This window comes from Haematobia irritans, chromosome 4, assembly GCF_050003625.1.
Source record: "Haematobia irritans isolate KBUSLIRL chromosome 4, ASM5000362v1, whole genome shotgun sequence".
NCBI classification, from domain to species: domain Eukaryota; kingdom Metazoa; phylum Arthropoda; class Insecta; order Diptera; family Muscidae; genus Haematobia; species Haematobia irritans.
In genome coordinates, this window is record NC_134400.1 from 133,992,818 (window position 1) to 134,007,092 (window position 14,275).

The following is a 14,275-nucleotide window of genomic DNA, read 5'->3' on the forward strand; positions in this document are numbered from 1 at the left end:
TTAAAAATATAGTTTATTTGGATCCAAAAAATGCACATCCATTTAAGGATATTGATATTGATTCTCAAGCAAAGATGGGGGTTTTTGCAATAAAAAAAAACTATTAGGAAGCAAGCCAAATTTCAATCTACCCGGGTAAAAATTGAGAAATATAATTTGATACGATTAGATATGAATAGATCCGTAAAGTGGTAAGATCTAATGATATTTATTTACTATGGAATTAGATCTGAATCAGATATCTATATTGACCTACATCTAATGCCTTAGATGTGATTCTATCTATCCCTATATATAGCTGGATTTAATGTCAAAATTTTCTCAAAATGTTACTCTATAGAAAATTTAGTCAAAATTTTATTTCTATAAAAAATGTCAAAATTTTATTCCCATAAAAATTTTGTCAAAATTTAATTTCTATAGAAAATTTTGTTAAAATTTTATTTCCACAGAAAACTGTGTCAACATTTTATTTCTATAGAAAATTTTGTCAAAATTTTATTTCTATAGAAAATTTTCTCAAAATTTTATTTCTATGGGAAATTTTCTCAAAATTTTAGTTCTTTAGAAAATTTTACCTATAATTTCGTCAAAAATTTTATTTCTATAGAAAATGTTGTCAAAATTTTTATTTCTATAGAAAATGTTGTCAAAATTTTTATTTCTACAGAAAATTTTGGCAAAACTTTATTTCTATAGAAAATTTTCTCAAAATTTTATTTCTATAGAAAATTTTCTCAAAATTTCATTTCTATAGAAAATTTAGTCAAAATTTTATTTCTATAGAAAATTTAGTCAAAATTTTATTTCTATAGAAAATTTTGTTAAAATTTTATTTCTACAGAAAATTGTGTCAACACTTTATTTCTATAGAAAATTTTGTCAAAATTTTATTTCTATAGAAAATTTTCTCAAAATTTTATTTCTATGGAAAATTTTCTCAAAATTTTATTTCTTTAGAAAATTTTGTTAAAATATGATTTCTATAGAAAATTTTACCTAAAATTTCGTCAAAATTTTTATTTCTATAGAAAATGTTGTCAAAATTTTTATTTCTACAGAAAATTTTAGCAAAATTTTATTTCTATAGAAAATGTTCTCAAAATTTTATTTCTATAGAAAATTTTCTCAAAATTTCATTTCTATAGAAAATTTTGTCAAAATTTATTTCTATGGGAAATTTTCTCAAAATTTTATTTCTTTAGAAAATTTTACCTAAAATTTCGTCAAAAATTTTATTTCTATAGAAAATGTTGTCAAAATTTTTATTTCTACAGAAATTTTTGACAAAACTTTATTTCTATAGAAAATTTTCTCAAAATTTTATTTCTATAGAAAATTTTCTCAAAATTTCATTTCTATAGAAAATTTAGTCAAAATTTTATTTCTATAGAAAATTTAGTCAAAATCTCAAAATTTTATTTCTATGGGAAATTTTCTCAAAATTTTAGTTCTTTAGAAAATTTTACCTATAATTTCGTCAACAATTTTATTTCTATAGAAAATGTTGTCAAAATTTTTATTTCTATAGAAAATGTTGTCAAAATTTTTATTTCTACAGAAAATTTTGGCAAAACTTTATTTCTATAGAAAATTTTCTCAAAATTTTATTTCTATAGAAAATTTTCTCAAAATTTCATTTCTATAGAAAATTTAGTCAAAATTTTATTTCTATAGAAAATTTAGTCAAAATTTTATTTCTATAGAAAATTTTGTTAAAATTTTATTTCTACAGAAAATTGTGTCAACATTTTATTTCTATAGAAAATTTTGTCAAAATTTTATTTCTATAGAAAATTTTCTCAAAATTTTATTTCTATGGAAAATTTTCTCAAAATTTTATTTCTTTAGAAAATTTTGTTAAAATATGATTTCTATAGAAAATTTTAGCTAAAATTTCGTCAAAATTTTTATTTCTATAGAAAATGTTGTCAAAATTTTTATTTCTACAGAAAATTTTAGCAAAATTTTATTTCTATAGAAAATGTTCTCAAAATTTTATTTCTATAGAAAATTTTCTCAAAATTTCATTTCTATAGAAAATTTTGTCAAAATTTATTTCTATGGGAAATTTTCTCAAAATTTTATTTCTTTAGAAAATTTTACCTAAAATTTCGTCAAAAATTTTATTTCTATAGAAACTGTTGTCAAAATTTTTATTTCTACAGAAAATTTTGACAAAACTTTATTTCTATAGAAAATTTTCTCAAAATTTTATTTCTATAGAAAATTTTCTCAAAATTTCATTTCTATAGAAAATTTAGTCAAAATTTTATTTCTATAGAAAATTTAGTCAAAATTTTATTTCTATAGAAAATTTTGTTAAAATTTTATTTCTACAGAAAATTGTGTCAACATTTTATTTCTATAGAAAATTTTGTCAAAATTTTATTTCTATAGAAAATTTTCTCAAAATTTTATTTCTATGGAAAATTTTCTCAAAATTTTATTTCTTTAGAAAATTTTGTTAAAATATGATTTCTATAGAAAATTTTACCTAAAATTTCGTCAAAATTTTTATTTCTATAGAAAATGTTGTCAAAATTTTTATTTCTACAGAAAATTTTAGCAAAATTTTATTTCTATAGAAAATGTTCTCAAAATTTTATTTCTATAGAAAATTTTCTCAAAATTTCATTTCTATAGAAAATAGTTGAAATTTTAATTTTATAGAAAATTTTGTCAAAATTTTATTTCTATAGAAAATTTTATTTCTATGGAAAATTTTATCAAAATTGTAATTCTACAGAAATGTTTCTCAAAAGTTCATTCCTATAGAAAATTTTGTCAAAATTTTATTTCTATAGAAAATGTCAAATTTTAATTTCTAAAGAAAATTGTGCCAAAATTTTATTTGTATAGAAAATTTTGTCAAAATTTAATATCTATAGAAAATTGTGCCAAAATTTTATTAGTATACAAGATTTTGTCAAAATTTAATATCTATAGAAAATTGTGCCAAAATTTTATTTCTATAGAAAATTTTGTCAAAATTTTATTTCCATAGAAAATTTTGTTAAAATATTATTTCTATAGAAGATCTTATCAAAATTTTATTTCAATAGAAAATTTTGTCAAAATTTTATTTCTATGGAAAATTTGGTCAAAATTGTATTAATATAGAAAATTTTGTCAAAATTGTATTTCTATAGAAAATTTTGTCAACATTTTATTTCTACAGAAAAGTTTCTCAAAAGTTCATTTCTATAGAAAATTTTGTTAAAATTTTATTTCTATAGAAAATTTTGTCAAAATTTAATATCTATAGAAAATTGTGCCAAAATTTTATTTCTATAGAAAATTTTGTCAAAATTTTATTTCCATCGAAAATTTTGTTAAAATTTTATTTCGATAGAAGATCTTATCAAAATTTTATTTCAATAGAAAATTTTGTCAAAATTGTATTTCTATAGAAAATTTTGTCAACATTTTATTTCTACAGAAAAGTTTCTCAAAAGTTAATTTCTATAAAAAATGTTGTCAAAATTTTATTGCTATAGAAAATTGTGTCAACATTTTATTTCTATAGAAAAATTTGTCAAAATTTTATTTCTATAGAAAATGTTGTCAAAATGTTTACGTCTTTAGAAAATTGTGTCAAAATTTTACTTCTATAAAAAATGTTGTCAAAATTTTATTCCCATAAAAATTTTGTCAAAATTGTATTTCTATAGAAATTTTTCTCAAAATTTTATATGGATAGAAAATGTTCCCAAAATTTTATTTCTATACCCAATTTTAACAAAACTTTATTTCTATAGAAAATTTTGTCAAGAGTTTATTTCTATAGCAAATTTTGCCAAAATTTTTATTTCTATAGAAATTTTTTATTTCTACAGAAAATTTTTGTAAAATTTTATTTCTATAAAAAATTTTCTCAAAATTTTATTTCTTCAGAAAATTTTCTCAAAATATTATTTCTATAGAAAAATTTTGTCAAAATTTTATTTATATAACAAATTTTGTCAAATTGTTAAAATTTTAATTCTATTGAAAATTTTGTCAAAATTTTATTTCTATGGAAAATTTTGTCAAAATTTTATTTCTATAGTAAATTTTGTCAAAATTTTATTTCTATAGAAAATGTTATCAAAATTTCGTTTCTACAGAAATGTTTCTCAAAGTCTGTTTCTATAAAAAATGTTGTCAAAATTTTATTGCTATAGAAAATTGTGTCAACATTTTATTTCTATAGAAAAATTTGTCAAAATTGTATTTCTATAGAAAATTTTGTCAAAATTGTATTTCTATAAAAAATTTTGTGAAAATTTAATTTCTATAGAAAATTGTGCCAAAATTTTATTTGTACAAAAATTTTGTCAAAATTTTATTTGTACAAAAATTTTGTCAACATTTAATTTCTATAGAAAATTATGCCAAAATTTTATTTCTATAGAAAATTTTGTCAATATTTTATTTCCATAGAAAATTTTGTTAAAATTTTATTTCTATAGAAAATGTTGTCAAAATTTTATTTCTACAGAACATTTTATCAAAATTTTATTTCTACAGAAAATTTTGTCAAAATTGTGCTTCTATAGAAAATTTTGTCAAAATTGTATTTCTATAGAAAATTTTGTCAAAATTTTATTTCTATAGAAAATTTTGTCAACATTTTATTTCTACAGAAAAGTTTCTCAAAAGTTCATTTCTATAAAAAATTTTGTTAAAATTTTATTTCTATAGAAAATTTTGCCAAAATTTTATTTCTATAGAAAATTTTGTCAAAATTTTATTTCTATAGAAAATTTTGTTAAAATTTTATTTCTATAGAAAATTTTGTCAAAATTTTATTTCTATAGAAAATTTTGTCAAAATTTTATTTCTATAGAAAATTTTGTCAAAATATTATTTCTATAGAAAATTTTGTCAAAATTTTATTTCTATAGAAAACTTTGTAAAAATTTTATCTCTATACCAACCCAATCATTTGATAATATATATTACGCAGATTTTAAAAAATCAGAAAATAATAAAACACGATACTAAAAATAAACATATAAGGGAAACTTGTTAAAAAATTCAACTTCAAACTCACTAAACTTTGTGCACGTGAAACACCCAAGCATTACTAAGCCTCTTTGTAATAGAACTAACACAATTGTCTTTTGTCACCGTGCGAAAGGAAAAAAAATTAAATTCTAAAATTGAAATTGGAAGTGCATCGCAAACGAGTAACAAATGTAAGTCCTTTAAAATACCATGCACATATGGCGTGAATATTTATTAGGTGCTGACGCAAAATAAGCCATGCGAAATTGTTCTGTGATGTTTCAAGTGAATATTCCTCTTCATGGGATGCTTGGATTAATGCCATGTGGTTGGATATTGGGTAAAGTGCATGAAACCCAACACAGAAACTTTTTGGTAACCGATGTGATGCGTGTCGAAAATCAAAATAGGAAAGTGGCTTATCTTCAACACCCAGCAAGAGAGGCACGAAATCAAAGCGAAATGAAAATTTAAGCGAATAGTCTAAAGTGGAAACTTAATGAAAAGTATATTTTCTTTTTACTTAAAAGTTTTTCATTTGTCGGTGTTGTAAAAAATTACATTATAGGACAACTACCCACCAAAGGAAAATACTTAAATGCTTAAACGAAATGAAATTAAATTAAATGAACTTAAATTAAATTAAATTAAATTATTATTTTGTTTTTAATTTTTAGTTCTTTCGTTGAATTTTCTCAGTGTACACTAATTACCAGCGCAGTGCAAACTTTATCTGGAATTATTCCATTAATTAACAAGCATTTTTGCTGTGTAATATGTGACTGTCGCTACGTGGGGTGAGGGATTTTGAAAATGAATCCATCGATCCATTCAAGCAACAGAAATATTTTCTCCGCTTTTGCTACTGCTGCAAAATCCTCTTGTGGCGGGAGGCTGGTAGTCAAGGGAAAAAATAAAACAGAAATATAAAGAACAGCGTTCATAAAAACAGTCATTTGGCTTTTTTTTATACAAATGCGAAGACTGTTTCTTAATCAGTTTAAATTGACATTGGGGGTCATATTCATTAAAATGGTTTTCATCGTCCATATCTCATCTTCATCTGCTCTACTGTTGTGTTGATTTCGCTTTTGATCAGTCACAGATGTGATAGTGTGGTATTACTGAGGAATACTGAGCCAGTGAATGTATGGCACTGAATTGTGGATATGAGATACTGATGTCCGTTATAAAAAAGAAAAAACAAAGAGACCAATGACGCTTCTCTTCATCTATTTGGTATTGTATAGCCCATGGGGTTGCATATTTAAAGAATATTAAAAAATTTAAAGCTTATATGTAATGTATCAATGTAAAGCGCTATATTTTTCATACCCTCCACCATAGGATGGGGAGTATATTAACCCTTTCACTACCGAAATAAACCTAATGATAACAACTTTTATTTTTCTTCTTTTTTTACTTGTTTCGAATATGGTTGTGACAATCATGTTTCTTCTCTGCGTGTAGAACAAAAATTGTCATTTTGAAAACCTACCTCAATTACATCAAGAGCTATATGAGCTTGTTCTGAAAACTTGATTCTTGAATTGTGACCAAATGGCCTTATGAAAATATGAGCTTTTTGGCCTATAATATCTTTCAAAGTGTGAGAAAAAATACAAAAAAGAACCCGTAAAAATATCAGCTATAGTTTTTGTATAAATGTCCATATACAAGAAACATACACTACAAAAATTGTATCAAATTTTCGTATTTTTCGTTTATTGTTAAAAAAGTTTATAAAAATGTATTTTAGACCTCACCAATATGGACAATATATATAGCTAATTTAGATGAAAGCCTCTACTTTAAAATAGCATCGAGAAATAAATCGAAACTAAGTGGGAAAATAAAATTTGGTGTCTTTTTCGAATGTCCTTCTAAGTGGACATCAGTAGTGAAAGGGTTAACTTTGTCATTCCGTTTATAACACATCGAAATATTGCTCTAAGACCCCATAAAGTATTCTGAGTCGTGGTTAAATTCTGAGTCGATCTAAGTATGTCCGTCTGTTGAAATCACGCTAACTTCCGAACGAAACAAGCTACCATAATTATATATAGCCCCCATATAAACCGATTCCCAGATTTGACCTCCGGAGCCTCTTGGAGGAGCAAAATGCATCCGATCCTGTTGAAATTTGGTACATCGTGTAAGTACATGGTATCTAATAACCATGCAAAAATTGGTCCGTATCGGTTCATAATCATGGTTGCCATTCGAGCCAAAAATAATCTACCAAGATTTTATGGTTCTGTCTAGTCTGTTGGTTAAGCTACTCTTGTAGTTTAGTCAACGCAATGTTTTTAAGCTGAGATCTAAACAACAATTATGATTGAAGTACAAACCAACAAAAAAAATTTATTTCTATAGAAAATTAAGTCAAAATTTTATTTCTATAGAAAATTATGTCAAAATTTTATTTCTATAGAAAATTTTGTCAAAATTTTATTTCTATAGAAAATTTTGTCAAAATTTTATAGATATATAGAAAATTTTGTCAAGATTTTATTTCTATAGAAAATTTTGTCAAATTTTATTTCTATAGAAAATTTTGCCAAAATTTTATTTCTATAGAAAATATCGTCAAAATTTTACTTCTATAGAAAATTTTGTCAAAATTTTATTTCTATAGAAAATTTTGTCAAAATTTTATTTCTATAGAAAATTTTGTCAAAATTTTATTTCTATAGAAAATTTTGCCAAAATTTTATTTCTATAGAAAATTTTGTCAAAATTTTATTTCTATAGAAAATTTTGTCAAAATTTTATTTCTATAGAAAATTTTGTCAAAATTTTATTTCTATAGAAAATTTTGTCAAAATTTTATTTCTATAGAAAATTTTGCCAAAATTTTATTTCTATAGAAAATTTTGCCAAAATTTTATTTCTATAGAAAATTTTGTCAAAATTTTATTTCTATAGAAAATTTTGTCAAAATTTTATTTCTATACAAAATTTTGCCAAAATTTTATTTCTATAGAAAATTTTGTCAAAATTTTATTTCTATAGAAAATTTTGTCAAAATTTTATTTCTACAGAAAATTTTGTCAAAATTTTATTTCTACAGAAAATTTGGTGAAATTTTTTTTCTATAGAAAATTTTGTCAAATTTTTTTTTTATAGAAAATATTGTCAAAATTTTATTTCTATAGAGAATTTTGTCAAAATTTTATTTCTATAGAAAATTTTGTGAAAATTTTATTTCTATAGAAAATGTTGTCAAAATTTTATGTCTATAGAAAATTTTGTCAAAATTTTATTTCTATAGAAAATTTTGTCAAAATTTTATTTCTATAGAAAATTTTGTCAAAATTGTATTTCTATCGAAAATATTGTCAAAATTTTATTTCTATAGAGAATTTTGTCAAATTTTTTTTCTATAGAAAATTTTGTCAAAATTTTATTTCTATAGAAAATTTTGTCAAAATTTTATTTCTATAGAAAATTTTGTCAAATTTTTTTAGAAAATTTTGTCAAATTTTTATTTCTATAGAAAATTTTGTGAAAATTTTATTTCTATAGAAAATGTTGTCAAAATTTTATTTCTATAGAAAATTTTGTCAAAATTGTATTTCTATCGAAAATATTGTCAAAATTTTATTTCTATAGAGAATTTTGTCAAAATTTTATTTCTATAGAAAATTTTGTCAACATTTTACTTCTATAGAAAACTTTGTAAAAATTTTATTTCTATAGAAAATGTTGTCAAAATTTTATTTCTATAGAAAATTTTGTCAAAATTTTATTTCTATAGAAAACTTTGTGAAAATTTTATTTCTATAGAAAACTTTGTAATTTTTTTTTTCTATAGAAAATTTTGTCAAAAATTTTTTTCTATAGAAAATTTTGTCAAATTTTTTTTCTATAGAAAATTTTGTCAAATTTGTTTTTATAGAAAATTTTGTCAAAATTTTATTTCTATATAAAATTTTGTCAAAATTTTATTTCTATAAAAAATTTTGTCACAATTTTATTTCTATAGGAAATTTTGTCAAAATTTGATTTCTATACAGAATTTTGTCAAATAAAATAAATTTTGTCAAAATTTTATTTCTATAGAAAATTTTGTCAAAATTTTATTTCCACAGAAAATTTTGTCAAAATTTTATTTCTATAGAAAATTTTGTCAAAAGTTTATTTCTATAGAAAATTTTGTCAAAATTTTATTTCTATAGAAAATTTTGTCAAAATTTTATTTATATAGAAAATTTTGTCAAAATTTTATTTCTATAGAAAATTTTGTCAAAATTTTATTTCTATAGAAAAATTTATTTCTATGGAAAATTTTGTCAAAATTTTATTTCTATAGAAAATTTTGCCAAAATTTTATTTCTATAGAAAATTTTGTCAAAATTTTATTTCTATAGAAAATTTTGCCAAAATTTTATTTCTATAGAAAATTTTGCCAAAATTTTATTTCTATAGAAAATTTTGCCAAAATTTTATTTCTATAGAAAATTTTGTCAAAATTTTATTTCTATAGAAAATTTTGTCAAAATTTTATTTCTATAGAAAATTTTGTCAAAATTTTATTTCTATAGAAAATTTTGTCAAAATTTTATTTCTATACAAAATTTTGCCAAAATTTTATTTCTATAGAAAATTTTGTCAAAATTTTATTTCTATAGAAAATTTTGTCAAAATTTTATTTCTACAGAAAATTTTGTCAAAATTTTATTTCTACAGAAAATTTTGTGAAATTTTTTTTCTATAGAAAATTTTGTCAAATTTTTTTTCTATAGAAAATTTTGTCAAAATTTTATTTCTATAGAAAATTTTGTCAAATTTTTTTAGAAAATTTTATTTCTATAGAAAATGTTGTCAAAATTTTATTTCTATAGAAAATTTTGTCAAAATTGTATTTCTATCGAAAATATTGTCAAAATTTTATTTCTATAGAGAATTTTGTCAAAATTTTATTTCTATAGAAAATTTTGGCAACATTTTACTTCTATAGAAAACTTTGTAAAAATTTTATTTCTATAGGGTTCTATAGGGTTCTGTAGGGTTTTCAGAACCACAATTAGGTGTGCTGAATTTGGTGTGTATCGGCACCCATATAGACTAATCTCCCGATTTAAGTCCTTGGTCGTATATAAACCGTGGCTTTTGGTAAAGCCGATTTCATTTCTTGCTGGCATTGATGGCGCACTAATCATGAAAATTTCTTGATACTGAATGTAAAATTTCCAGATGTTACTTCTCGTAATCATTTGAATAATGAGGGTAAAAATCTACAGATTTTAGATTTGATATCCACGCGTTATTTAATATTTTTATTGCACACTTACACGAGATGTTTATTCAAATAAAAATGGTTGTTAAAAATCCAGAATCTGATCTAGTCTTCAAAGATAGAATCTTCAAATTTTTTCTTTGGGAAGTGTACTGGTTGAATTGATCTGCTTGGGAGAATATCTGTCATCAAAGCCCCTGAAATCTTATATATTATCAAATAACCCACAACGACGAAGAGTTTTCAAAGGAACTATTATATTTGATTCATGGTGGTGGGTATTTAAGATTCGGCCCGACCGAACTTACTACAGTATATACTTGTTTTTAGTTAAAATTTAAAAAAAAAAAAAAAAAACCTAAACTTTCTTATGTGTGATAAATTCGAATTTTAGTCGAGACACGAACCAGTTGTTTAAATACGAATTTTGTTTTTCAAATTCGAATTTGAGTTTGTACTATTTGGCTTACTGTGCTAACACTAAGCGGCATGTGATATAGAAAATAGGTTTTTTGCAAAGGGCTTAACTCGCCTTTCATAATCACTAAAGTCTTCATTAGCAAGGATTTTGTGAAATTTGAATATATTTTTTTCATTAAATTTTTATAACGGGGCCATTGTGCAAAAACTAAGCCGTGTGCGGTACTCATTGGAAGGGCTTGAGGTCAGCTTTCATACATACAAAGAAAATTTCATTAAAAGTCATCCAAAGAAAACTTTTCATTGATATAACGAAACATTTTCATTAATGCAATGAAAATATTCGTTAATAGTACGAAACATTACGTTGATTGGCAGAAAATTCGTTATAATAACGAAAAATTTCGTTGTATTAACGAATTTGTTTCATTGGCTGACTTTTAACGAAACATTTCGTTAATATAACGAAACTTTTTCTATAGGTGTAATCTCTCATGATGGCTTCACCTTTTTTGTTTGGTGTATTGCTGCTTTTTGGCTTCCCGGATTTTTTTTTGCTGTCGAATTTTAGCTCATTTCTATTTAATTTTCAGTGTGATAGTCTTCGAAATGTGTATGTACATGATGCCAGTGGCGTGCGAAGCATGTCAATAAATGCCAACTCGAAATGCATGTCAACACAATGCCTGTGTTATATTTATGAAATTGTTAACACTTTTACCAAATAATATAATCGTACAATAATGCAAATAATATTATTAATGTTACGATTATTATTTGTTATTATTTCATTAGCGCCTGGGGAAACGACGACATCAATCGCAGCTACAACCGGTAGAACGGCAGTAATGAAAACGAAGCGACAGAGACAGAGATATTCATAGTCAAAGCCTTCACAAAATTCCAACATTTCATTATGCCGAGAGCATTTGAATGCCTATGAAAAAAAAAACAACAATTTCCATTTGGTGTATTTGTAGAAAATTTTGTCGCCCTAATAGTTATTGGTTGATTGTCACAATTCCACCCACTCAAAGCAATATTTGTCTGCTTTATTGGCAGGGAATCAGGCATTAATGAATTCACGGTAAATATGCCGTGAAATCAACACGACGACAGCGTTCTGGCGGATTGCTGGGGATAGGGGAAATGGAAATGGAAAATATCAATGATTGCGTGTTAAATGAAATTTTTCATTCAGCAAATATTGACACCCTTTGACAATTTCATGCATGAACAGCCAATACAATTGATGAAACCATTTCTTAGTAACTTAATAAAAAAAAGTAAATTAATAATCGATGATATTCGTTTGAGTGTTGAAATGATTTTTATATGAAAATTGATAGTTATTAAATTTAATATATATTTTTAATATCATTCATACTATGAAAAAGAATTCATTTTTCATAACAAATAAACAAAGGTGAATTTTTATTTTGTCGGAATTGAAATATTCCAAAAAAGCCTCGCCAACAACGACAGTATTAGGGTGTCCAAATAACAGCTTTTTTAAAAATTCGGTCTTCGGTTAATCCGAAAATCACAAATTTTCGTTTTTTTTTATTTTTCTCAACACCGGTTAAATATGAAAAAATAGAAATTATTGAAAATGAGTTTCAACAACTCATTTAAATTTTAAAAACAAACAGTTTAAAACAATAAATAATAATAAAGATAATCTCATACTGCATTCCTAGTTTGATAGAAATAAATAATGGCGTAACAGTGCTCCCTTTCTAAGTGATATTCTCGTTTATGTTTTATGAACATATTCGCTTACTGATGATAGGCGTCATATTGTCACGTTTGCCACAGTTGGTAGAATTCTACCAAAAATAAGAGATTTTTTACTGTTTGGTATATTGGTAGAATCCTTTGTAAATTTTCTATAGAAATAAAATTTTGACAACATTTTTCTATAGAAATAAAATTTTGACAAAATTTTTTATAGAAATAAAATTTTGACAAAATTTTCTATAGAAATAAAATTTTGACAAAATTTTCTATAGAAATAAAATTTTGACAAAATTTTCTATAGAAATAAAATTTTGACAAAATTTTCTATAGAAATAAAATTTTGACAAAATTTTCTATAGAAATAAAATTTTGACAAAATTTTCTAAAGAAATAAAATTTTGACAAAATTTTCTATAGAAATAAAATTTTGACAAAATTTTCTATAGAAATAAAATTTTGACAAAATTTTCTATAGAAATATAATTTTCACAAAATTTTCTATAGAAATAAAATTTGGACAAAATTTTCTATAGAAATAAAATTTTGACAAAATTTTCTATAGAAATAAAACTTTGACAAAATTTTCTATAGAAATAAAATTTTGACAAAATTTACTACAGAAATAAAATTTTGACAAAATTTTCTATAGAAATAAAATTTTGACAAAATTTTCTATAGAAATAAAATTTTGACAAAATTTTCTATAGAAATAAAATTTTGACAAAATTTACTACAGAAATAAACTTTTTACAAAATTTTGTATAGAAATAAAATCTTGACAAAATTTTGTATAGAAATAAAATCTTGACAAAATTTTCTATAGAAATAAAATTTTGACAAAATTTTCTATAGAAATAAAATTTTGACAAAATTTTCTATAGGAATAATATGTTAACAAAAATTTCCTTAGAAACGAAATTTTGACAAAATTTTGTATAGAAATAAAATTTTGACAACATTTTCTATAGAAATAAAATTTTGACAAAATTTTCTATAGAAATAAGATTTTGACAAAATTTTGTATAGAAATAAAATTTTGACAAAATTTTCTATAGGAATAATATGTTAACAAAAATTTCCTTAGAAACGAAATTTTGACAAAATTTTGTATATAAATAAAATTTTGACAACATTTTCTATAGAAATAAAATTTTGACAAAATTTTCTATAGAAATAAGATTTTGACAAAATTTTCTATAGACATAAAACTTTGACAAAATTTTCTATAGAAGTAAAATTTTGACAAAATTTTCTATAGAAATAAAATTTTGACAAACTTTTCTATAGGAATAAAATTTTGACTAAATTTACCACAGAAATAAACTTTTTACAAAATTTTGTATAGAAATAAAATCTTGACAAAATTTTGTATAGAAATAAAATTTTGACAAAATTTTCTATAGAAATAAAATTTTGACAAAATTTTCTATAGGAATAAAATTTTGACAAAATTTTCTATAGAAGTAAAATTTTGACAAAATTTTCTATAGAAATAAAATTTTGATAAAATTATCTATAGAAATAAAATTTTGAAAAAATTGTATATAGAAATAAAATGTTGATAAAATTATCTATAGAAATAAAATTTTGGAAAATTTTCTAAAGAAATAAAATTTTGACAAAATTTTCTATAGAAATAAAATGTTGACAAAATTATCTATAGAAATAAAATTTTGATAAAATTATCTACAGAAATATGTTGATAAAAATTTCCTTAGAAACGAAATTTTGACAAAATTTTGTATAGAAATAAAATTTTGACAAAATTGTCTATAGAAATAAAATTAAAAAAAAATTTCTATAGAAATAAAATTTTGACAAAATTTTCTACAGAAATAAAATTTTGAAAAAATTTTCTATAGAAATAAAATTTAGACAAAA

The 14,275-nt window shown here is 22.1% G+C and overlaps 1 protein-coding gene across 12 annotated transcripts in view; it reads right to left on the reverse strand.

Annotated features, from left to right (window-relative positions):
- The window catches only part of Rbfox1 (RNA-binding Fox protein 1), a 714,540-nt gene that overhangs the window by 396,492 nt on the left and 303,773 nt on the right, over positions 1-14,275 (reverse strand). The window lies entirely within an intron of this gene.